Raw genomic sequence first — 10,935 nt, 5'->3', positions numbered from 1 at the left:
TACAACACCCAGTGCTCATCCCGACAGGCGCCCTCCTCAATACCCATCACCCACCCTCCCCTCCCTCCCACCCCCATCAACCCTCAGTTTGTTCTCAGTTTTTAAGAGAATTTTAAATACTTGCATAATTTTCCTGGAAGACAGACTGGGTTCCTAGAAGCAAAAATTGGGCTTGATTCAGAGGACTCAAAAATTAATCTCCTAAGGATTAGTCTCAATGGGTAAACTGAGGAATTGTTGCTGGAGAACTGAGTAACTGTCATATGCTAACAACTGATGCTCCTCCCCCTGCCTTTTAAGAAGCTTCTGGGAGGGGCGCCTGGGTGGTGCAGTCGGTTAAGCGTCCGACTTCAGCCAGGTCACGATCTCACGGTCCAGGAGTTCGAGCCCCGCGTCAGGCTCTGGGCTGATGGCTCAGAGCCTGGAGCCTGTTTCCGATTCTGTGTCTCCCTCTCTCTCTGCCCCTCGCCCGTTCATGCTCTGTCTCTCTCTGTCCCAAAAATAAATAAAGGTTGAAAAAAAAATTAAAAAAAAGAAAAAGAAGCTTCTGGGCAAAACCCATGTTGATTAATGCAAGGGTTATTAAGCACAAGTCAGGGTGAAGGGCTCTGGGGATGATGGTGGAAGAAATATAGCTCAGATGATTCTGTACTCAGCACCAAAACCAATATGCAGATAGCCTTCAATGCCTTTTGTTTGATTTATATCTCAAAGTGTACTGACTAGGGCAGCACTGCTATCATCGCCATGTGTGACAGCTTGTCACTTATGGGAATATCCTTTACTCCCAGTTCCTGTTCCCCCAAAGATTTAGCTTAAGGAGGAATTCAAGGAACCTGGCATAATCATTCCTTTTAACTTTTAAAAATAACTTAAGTCATGGAAACAGAACAGACTAATTAGTTGGATGAACTTTTTACATTCCATTAACTTAAGATTTTTAGACAGGCACTATAAACCTCAAGTTAAAATTTTAGTATTCTCAGAGATCTGCAAACCCATCAGCCTTCTCAAGTGATATCCTCCTAGAATTCCTTTTGTTCATTCCACCTCATGTGCACCTGATCAACTCAATTTCTCATCCCAAGTGAGCCCATTTAACATCTTGCAAGCAGCCGGGCCCACAGTAGGATAGTTGGCTAGCAATGGTGCCCAGCTGTGGCTGCCGATTGGCATCATCTGAGCATCTTTACTAAACCCTGGTGCTGGTTAATTGGGGGCGGGGCCTGGGAATCAGGCTTTTAAAAGCTATAAAAGGTGGTGATTCTGTTGCACAGCATGCCCAAGATTCGGAGGTCTCCACTCAACAGAGGAGTATCACTTTCCGCAGGTCTAAGGTGACTCAGTTTTATTTTTTGTACTTAGCTCTGATAAATTAGTGGTATATTGTGCCCCTGACTGCTTTTATATAACAGCAGAGTGTTGTTTTCTTCAGAGATGCCATCATGATGCACTTATTCAGTCTGTCATTGCTTTGCTTACTTAGTATGTTGTGCTTTAAATGAGTTGGTGGTGGTAGCCTTGTTGGTGTAGACAGAGCTTGCTAATCATTTTTTTCATTCCCCACACTTTGGAGAATTAGGCTTTTTTTTTAAATTTCAAGGTGTGCACGAATAGCTCTCATTAGTTGTGGTAAGTGCATTAAGCGAAACTAAGTATAGAAGTTGAGACTTTACCGTGTTATCACTGTGTTCATCAGAATGGATTTCACTGTTTATATGGAGGGAAAAACCCATCATCATCCTCACAAGTAGATAAATAGCCTGTTTGTACACAAACAGGAACAGTCACCAAACTTATTTCTATTCATTTTTCCAGTCAGTCTGCATCTAAAAGCCAGAAATTTGGATATGTTCTGTATATTATTGTGTAATATTTATCTACTCTTGCTTTTGATGTTGTCATTTACCAAAGGGATACCCACTTCTCTGGAGCTTTATTGCTTTTTGTGTGGCATGGGAAACCCCAGTCTTTAGCAATGTTCATTCACAAAACAGAATTTTCCAGTGTTAGAGCTATATATACCACAGGTGGTACACAGTAATTTTAGGTAGAGTGCCTGATGTGGATCACACAGGAGAGGGAACGAACTTTTTATTTTAAAAAACTAGATAGTAAATACCTTAAGCTTTGCAGGCCATACAGTCTCTGTAACTGCTATTCAGCTCAGCCATTTTAAAAAGAACCCAGCTGTAGATAGTATGATACAGCACGATAAATGATAGCTGTGACTCCAAATAAACCTTTTTTTTTTTTTATAAACACTGAGACTAGAGTTTCATGTAATTTTTACATGTCATTTAATACTAATCTTACTCGGATTTTTTTCCCTAGCCATTTAAACATAAAAATCATTCTTAGCTCACCATTTGTACAAAAACAATTGCCAGGCCAGATTGCCGACTCTTGGCCATTAGGGAAGCTTCTGTTTGATGATAGACGTGAATACTTCTCTAAAATCTGTGAATTTGATTTTTTTTTTTAATGCAGCAGCTTCTGTTGGTCTCTTTATCAGACAAGAATAGTTAGCTTGAATTTCCCCACATTGTATTGAGTCCGTTAAATTGTGTTTTTTAATCTAACTTGTATTTATGTCTAGTTAAATGGATTTTCTATCTAGAACAGTGATTTAAAAAATGTATTTACAGAAAAATATTAAGAATTCAAGTGATAAGTGAATTGGCAATGATCATGAGATGTGTATTAAAGGGTTAGAATTTGGGAAGTTGCTATCTAGATTTGATTATCTGTGACTGGTTTTTGAGGAATACCTGTGTTTCTGGAGGAGGGAGGAAAAAAAAAACCAATTAAACACACAAATTCCCCATCCACCTACTCACATCAGAGCCAGCTGAGATAGGAAAGCCAAAGTAAAATAAGGTTAAAACTTGAGATGACTCTTGAAATACACAGAGCAAGAGTAGTTTAATTGCTTCTCTTAATCATCTATGGAAGAGTACAATATAATCTCCTGTCATTTCTTACCACATCTTTTATCTTAACCTTTTAATGCTTAGCATGTTCATACTGTACCATCAGGAACTGACTTCCTCATCTGTATCCAAAATGGTGACCCTCCCTTTTCTTTACATGAAAGTACTCCATAAGTGTTGAGACAAATCAACAGAAAACAGATGGGGCAAAGATTAGGCAGTATTGTTCTGAAAGAAGGTGGATAAAACTTCCTAAGCTAAAATGATGAATTGCTCTGTGATTACAAATGTTTGCATTAATGCCGAGGCCTTGCTAATATTTAGCATCCCGGTCTCCTCTTGATGCCTCTCTGGGTTCTTACCTCACTTTTCACCTTTTTTCCTTACATCTCATTCACATGCCAGTAAATTTTAAGGGAATCAGCCTGTGGCTGTCCTGCTTAAATATCTCGGGAGGCTCATCACTGCCTTAGGCAAAACAACCACCCAAACCCTGTACCTGTGAGACACGATGTGGTCCTTGCCGTATTGGGACCTCAGCTCATGCTCCCGCATCAGTGCAGCCCCTGACCTTCCTTCAGTTTGCACCTTTGCCTGGTTCTTGCCGCTGTGAGGCCTGAGGCAGAGATGCTGTTCACTCTAGCTCAGTTTCTCATCCTTGATACTACTGACACTTGGGCCAGATAATTCTCAGAGGAAGCTGACCTATACATCCTAGGATATTTATCAATTCTGGGCTCTAGGTTAGGTGCCAGGAGCATCCCCTCCCCACTAGTTAAAGCAAACAAAAATGCTGCCACAGGGTGCCGCATGTCTTAGCACTTGAGAAACCTGGGGCTCTGTCCCCTTATTTTTCTTCTTTGCCTTTTAGGACTCAGAATGTGTTAAACTTCTACAGCCTCCCTGAGTCCTGCTTTTTAAAGTGTCCTTTCGTGTGATCCTCTTTATATACATAACTTTTCCTTGTAAGTGCTTGTCTCAACGGTTGATGAATGTCTATAGGCTAGATGAGAAGCCCTTTGAAGGCATTTTAATTCATTCATGGCCTTATTTCCACCATTTACCACAGTGTCTGGCATATTTGGGCATATCCATAGATAAAATTTGAGTCAACCAAGTGGAATTCTCATTCTTTAATGCTATGTGCCTATACTCTGTTGGCATAAGCACCATTCCAAGATGTTAAGATTTGGGTTATGTAACACCAAAAAATAAATCTTTAGAAGCTCTAAGTATATTAATTGCTGTCACATTTAGGGTACAAGTGCTCTGGTATTTGCCTTTATTGTGGACAGGACAATAAACCTAACTCCAAACGCTATAGAGGGGAATTTCTCCTCTGCCCTTTTTCTCATTATATGAGACGTTATTTATATGAAATAATTTGACATAAAGAGCTATTTTCCCTAATATTCCTTTTACCATTACTCTCCCCCAGCCCAGGGTGGTGGTGGGGGGGGGGGGTGTTTTTTGTTTATGTCTTTACCTTTAAAGTTCTCTCTCGAATCAAAGTAGTGAATTTCTTTTCTTTCTTTTTTTTTTTTTTAAAAAAACATCATGCCTTCTGATCACCTTCTCATTTTGTGTCTCCCATATTCCCAGTCCACTCTATGGTATGCTTGGCTGTTCTGAATGACCTAACCTTTCCCAACCAGGCCATAGTATCTGTCTCTCCATCAGGTTTTGGGTGCACCCCTCCCTACATTAGAACATTCTTGCCCATGGCCTTTTCTAGAAACAATTATTTGATTTCCAGAATTAGTTGCATGTCTTTTCCACCCATCTACCTAGCCCTTGATTTTCTGTCATTGTACTTCGAACACTACAGCTACAGTTGCCTATTCAGTGGCTTACCCCCCTCTCCACATTGCTTAGAAACACACAGCAGGAGGAATAGAGAAGGGCTGAAAATTGTATTTTTTTTAAAGAATTAGGTACCTTACATGTAAATTTCCCCAAACTGAGAATCCATTCTATGGTTAGCGAGTTACAAAAAATTAAGTGTAGTGGCAAGAAAAAATGCAGGGCTACTACAAAAGACAGCTCTAAGTACTTAAGATTGCAAATATGTGAAGTTCTTCAAATCAAAAGCCAAAGGGTTGATAGTGGCTCAACACATTGGAACACTGTGTTGAGTAGGATTCTGAAGTCTCTTCCAAGCTCAGTAAAAAGAATAGCTAGACCCATCAGCAAAATGTGCTGTGAACATCGAGCAGGGATGGCTACATGTGTAACATCCAAACTCTAAAGAGGTAACTAAAATCAGAAAAATCCTAACAAAAGTTATGTCTATTTTACCTTGTATTTAAATCAGAGAAGCCTGTACTTCAAGAGACCTCTTTCGACATCCCTGAATCTAATCGCCGTGTTTTACATATGAAGCTGCTAAGGTTTATAAGAATCAGTATGCTGAGCAGGTCTTTACAATAACAAAGATAGAACTAGAACAATGCCCTGCTGATTATCTTTCTAAGAATTCTGAACCCCGCTGAGTTCATGGGGCAACATTCCTGTGGCATGACTTGAAGTTTAAGAGGCTTCTGGATCTAATATCCCTCTGCCAGTGGCTGAGAGATACAGACTAGCAGCTAGTAATAATGTAGTGGTGATTGGTTCAGTATCACCCATGAGCCAGGCTTTTGCTAAACACTTTGCTATGCATTGTCTTCCTCAGCAGCCCCAATAATGCTCTGTGATAGGAATTATTCTCCCCAATGTACAAATGAGAAAACTGAGGCTTAACAGATGAACTTGGAGAAATGAAAGAGCTAAAAATAGAGCTGGATTTGACCCAGTCTGGCTCCAAACTCACTTCTCCAAATGCATTCGTATATTGAGGTTTAGGGGGAATTTTTACATAGTGCATTTGAGGGCATCTCGAATTCTTCAGACCTCTTCAGAGACCTGATAAATCATGGTAAGAGAAATGAAATTTGCAAAGACAGTTTATCTAAAAAGATAGAAAGAGTACTTAACTCAAAAAACTTAAAAAAAAAAAATCCCCTTGATAGGGGAATCAGATGAAACATGGACCATAGTACTTAAGTCTTTTAAATATTAGATTGTGTAACTAGAAGCAAAAGATAATACACACCAAGATAAAAAATAATAAAAAGCTAGCATTCCCTGGGAACTTACTACATACTAGGGGCTAGGCTATTTTAGACACATAATGGTTTGAATCCCCACAACCCCTGAGCAGGCTTTGTATGTTCTGGTTGCTCACTGTACAAATCTACAAAGTCCCCATTGACACAAACTATGACCTCTATACAGCTCTGGATGTAGGACAGTGCAATGACTGCCTCTAAAATGGTTAACATTCTCCCACTTCTATTGAGAATGCATAAGCTTGGTAGTGAGTTTAAGCTTCACCTGGAAAAGGACTGGGCTGAGATCTGAACCCAGAGCACACTACTTCCGATGTCTTGCTCCTTACTGCTCTTGTACACCAATATGCGTATAAGCAAGCATCCTCTCTTGGGGCCGAGAATGGGTGATTAAATCAGTGTGGCCATTTTAGTCTGGGTTATATGAAACTCTTGTTCAGAGGAAGCACGAAGCCAGCCACTAATGATTTGATACCATTAGCAATAGATGGTGAATATCACAACTCAGCCCATCTTGAGGGGATACATTTTTAAAAGCAAAATAAACTGATTCCATTTGAATATGTATTGATTATATATTCAGTACCATTATCCCATTTCTTGGTATAGCTTGTGCTAGAAAAATAAAATCGCTCTTTAGAAATGTGCTTGGTTCAGCACCAGCACACACAGTTGTTCTCTGCTTTAAAAAAAAAAAACTGGTAAGTTTTGGGGGAAACGAGGGAAAGCAATATGAATTAATTTCAGTTTCAAAAGAACAGCAGGAATTATTCAGGTAAAAATATTTATGTTAATAGGACAGAACTGCCACATTTTCAGTGTGACCAGTAGCACCTTCCTAAACAACAGCTGCTGGAGAAATGTACACAAGAAATGTGGCAGTTCTATGGAAAATGGAATATTTGTGTTCTAGCTATTGCATTTTTTTCTCAACCATTGCATCCCCCCCCCCCCCTTGGAGCATGTAGGATTTTTGCATAAGTTGCAAATTCATGGTTAAATGAGGCACCTTTTTGACTTGGCTAAAGCTGTATAAACATGAAGTTATGAATACTCTGAACGGCTTTGAAAGGTAGAAGTGTAAAATAGCAGCATTATCATGATTTTTTTATATCCGTTTCAAATTACTGTGCATGAAATTAGCATATGGTAGCAATTACTCTTTAACTCTGTGAAGCTTCAGTGAGAAGGAAAAATAACATGGATTCCTGACAAATAATGTTTGAAACCATTGGCTTTGGAATCAGGCCAACTTTGGCTTTGTTTGTCATGAAGCACCTGTGAGATCTTGGGCGAGTCACTTAAGCTCTGGCTGTGTGTCCTCCTTTGGAAAAGAAAGGATCAGAGAGTCTTCACCTCATTCATTGTCATAAGGGTTCACTGAATTGATGTGTAATAAAGTGTTTGGCAAAGTGCCTGCATCCTAGTTAGTAGGACACTTAATTGTAGCTTTCATTATTACCGCACTGTAGTATTTTCTGCTTTGCACTGGGAAAGGATCTGCCTGCCTCACTGTATAAATATTGTCTTATTTTAATGAATTGTGTAATAAACTTGAACTGTACTAAAAATAAATACTTCTTTAAATGTTATTACCTACAAGTCCCTTTTTAGAGAATACTTGATTTAGCAACTAGAGGTATATCCTGATTTAATCAAAGGAACTGGCTTATTTAAGAAATTTTCACACCATTTTGAACATTGCAACAGTTAGAGAAAACTATAAAGTATGTTCCCTGCCTTCGGAGAGATGTGGGGGAGAGTTACTGACATCTTTTTAATGCAGAAGAGGAACCACCCTGAAATGGCAAAGGAAGGTTTGATACACCTATAGTAACTGATACAGCATGCTGATTGGACTATTTAATGAGCAAATCTTGTTAACTCTTGCCCATTCACTCACACGAATGAAATAGCATTTGGTCTTCCACATGTGGGTGACTAAATCGCATACACAAGGTAATGAAAGAAAGAATGGCTTGGGTTTGAGTATCACGTCTTTCCTTGGGGAAGCTGTGCCTTCTCATTCCTTCCAGGTCTTCTCTCTATGGTCCCAGGACATCTCCACCTTACCAACACACTTGTTTATACATTGATGTTCTGGCTTGGGCCTTGCTTCGCTCTATGGGGCCATGTCTCTCATTGAATTTCACTTTGTTTTAATGAAGAAAGGGCTGTTTTTGCCACAATGTGAGTCCTTTAAATCGTAAATGTTTTTCCAAGAACTGCTGCTCTTGTTTTCTTCAAGTGTCTTTATTTGTGCTTTCTTGCTCACTCCAGCTTTAGCTCTATGCCTGTCTTGCTCTTTCTCTTGCACTCATGCATGAACATACATACACAACCACATGCACATAGCAGCCCTTCCAGCCTGCTTTGTCATAGTTTCATACCATGCCTTGCCTTGTCTACAAATAGTTGAGAAACTTCCAATCCAAAGCCATGTATAATATATGCTAGGTGACCCAGTAAATTGTATACAGCTTTAAAAAGAACACATTAAATCGTTAATTAAGCAACAGGTGAATTGGGTACAATTTATTTTATTCAAGAAAGATTACTTTATATCATTTAGAAAAGTTGTCATTTTTTCCCCCAGATGAGCACTGGGTGTTGTACGTAAGCAATGAATCATGGGAATCTACCCCCAAAACCCCAAGGTATCTCTATTAGAACCCAACAAATACTTCAGTGAGTTGGTCTATAGGCTCATTGACTTACTTTAGGAAAGTGTGTCAATAGCTTAGGTCATTGTAGGATGGAGCACAGAGTTTTCTTTTAGGCTACTAGGGGAGAGTAAACAAGGGCAAAAACTTGTTTTGCTTTTTGTTGTTACTTTGGTTGATGTCTCTCTTTCCAGTCCTTTCTCTTAGCCATAAGAGAAAGAGGGAAAGAGCAGGACATGGAGTGAAACAACTAAGAGAAGTCCTTCCTTGAAGGTAAAAAACTACCTGCAGACAGTTCTGAGTTTGGTTACTTAGAGAACTTTGTGATATAATTCGTCTGTGGAACCAACCTTGCAGGGGGCATGGCCCTCATCTTTTCAGTCTCCTCTGCACTCTGGGCCCCTGTCTTGACCAATGACACCTATTTGCAGCTACAGATAATTTCTCTGGATACAACCTTACCCAACTTTGTGTTTACTTGAACAATTTTACTTTTTGGAGGGCTATAATCGCAGGACATCTTCCCCAAGAGGAGCCATCCCTCATACATCATTTAATGTAAGGCCCATAATACAAAACTTACTACTTGGAGTGAAGTCATTACTTGGGGAAAAGTAAATGCCTCTCATAGAAGAATATTCCACCTTCACCCCTCACTATAATTATGAATGTAAAATATGTTCAAACAGAAGATATAATACCAATATTGGGTATGGAAACAGCAATGACAAAAAGGGAAGGGGCCACAATGGAAGAGGGATGTGCAGGCCAGAAAAATGGAGAAAGGGGGCTTTGAATAAAACCTCATAGAGGGACTTTGAATTACAGTAACGTTGTATGAGTTAGCTGGTTTTGCTTCTTGCTGCTGTGTTAGAGTTGAAAGAATCAGCCTGATTTGTGTATTTAAAAATTTTTGTACAGTGCTTCTGAGCTAGAATTCCTAATATTGAAATGTGATGTCTTCTGAGCCTTCTTCCTAGGATGCCAAGAAGTGGCACCTCAGGTAGGAGAAGAGGGCATGTGTTAGATCTGGTAGAATCTGGAATGGAGGTAGAGGAACTCGGGTGTATTGTTTTCAAGTCAATTCTGTAATGTGCATTGATCGGAGTTGGAATAACTTGAAGTTGGCAAAAGTCACTGTCAAGAAACTTGATATTACTTTGAGTTTGCGGAAGCACCTGATGAAGAAAACCCCTTACAATGCTGACTACCTCTGTGATCTTGGTGTATTGGAATGTGAAAAATGCTAGAAGACTGGAAATTATTTCTTAATGGTAAATATTATTGCTGTTCTTGTAATAACTCTTTCAGTTGTGGTTACCTTGTTGCTGTTGGGTGCGTGATGATCAAACTAGGTGATCATCTAATGCTGATATAAAACCAGCTAATGGATGAACACATATTTGAATGAAACAGAAAAATAATACCTCAACTCATGAAACTAATTTTTCAAATGTAGAATAATTGATGGAAATCTGTGTTCATATTTCATTTTCTTCCTACTAGTTATTCTGGATGGAACTTCAGAATATGTTATTTATTTGATTACCTTGGAGTCTACCCCTAAGATTCTTCCTACCATTTATCTACCACTGTAATTTATTTCTGAATTTGAAACTAAAAGGGAATAAACAGCAAAGCTTTGTACTTATTGGTTGTGGTGGGAAGGGGAAGGATGGCTTCTTCTAACACTAAGTTAGGGTTAATTCATGCTGTTCATGGTAGTACACAGTTGCGTCCTCTGCTCTATGCTTAGCGATGTTTTAGACTCATAACACATAGAGGTGTTATTAAAAACACACCACAAGTAATAGCATGACTTGTACAGGATAAACCTTGAGAAATACTAGAACCTAGTATTTGAACCCTGCCTGGAGTCTTGGGCATTTAAACTGCTGTATTCCATTAGGCTTTGGTGTGGAGGTCCAAACCGGACTGAAAATGTATACAGGTAACAAAACACTTTATTGCTCCTGAGGACTCTAAACCACCATAGCCTTTATAGGTCTTGAAGTAGTTCTGATTTGTAGGTAGTCCCCAGCACGTAGGGAAAGGGTGTTCAGAGACTTATGTAAAGGTAAAATAGAAGCTACAATTTAACCAAATGCAAAAGGGTGATACTGACAGTTTTCTGGTCCAACCATTTCTCTGATCACTGAATATGAACAGGACTTTCTTGCTGTCTTGGGTAAATTTTAATCATAGTGTAGGGTTGGAAAGAAAACTAGA

General features: G+C 39.3%; 1 protein-coding gene across 12 annotated transcripts in view; it reads left to right on the top strand.

The window, feature by feature from the left end:
• The window catches only part of TENM2 (teneurin transmembrane protein 2), a 2,391,334-nt gene that overhangs the window by 1,845,025 nt on the left and 535,374 nt on the right, over positions 1–10,935 (top strand). The window contains exon 1 of one of the 12 annotated variants that reach the window (XM_045040354.1): positions 811–1,337. The exons of the other annotated variants lie outside the window; for them this stretch is intronic. The gene's annotated coding sequence lies outside the window, so the exon portion shown is untranslated. Of the gene's footprint in view, positions 1–810; positions 1,338–10,935 lie in introns of those variants that run through there. 12 annotated transcript variants of the gene reach the window in all.

Source organism: Felis catus, chromosome A1 (genome assembly GCF_018350175.1).
Source record: "Felis catus isolate Fca126 chromosome A1, F.catus_Fca126_mat1.0, whole genome shotgun sequence".
Lineage (NCBI taxonomy): Eukaryota > Metazoa > Chordata > Mammalia > Carnivora > Felidae > Felis > Felis catus.
Note: the sequence above shows the minus strand (reverse complement) of the source record. Positions and strands in the feature narration are given on the sequence as shown.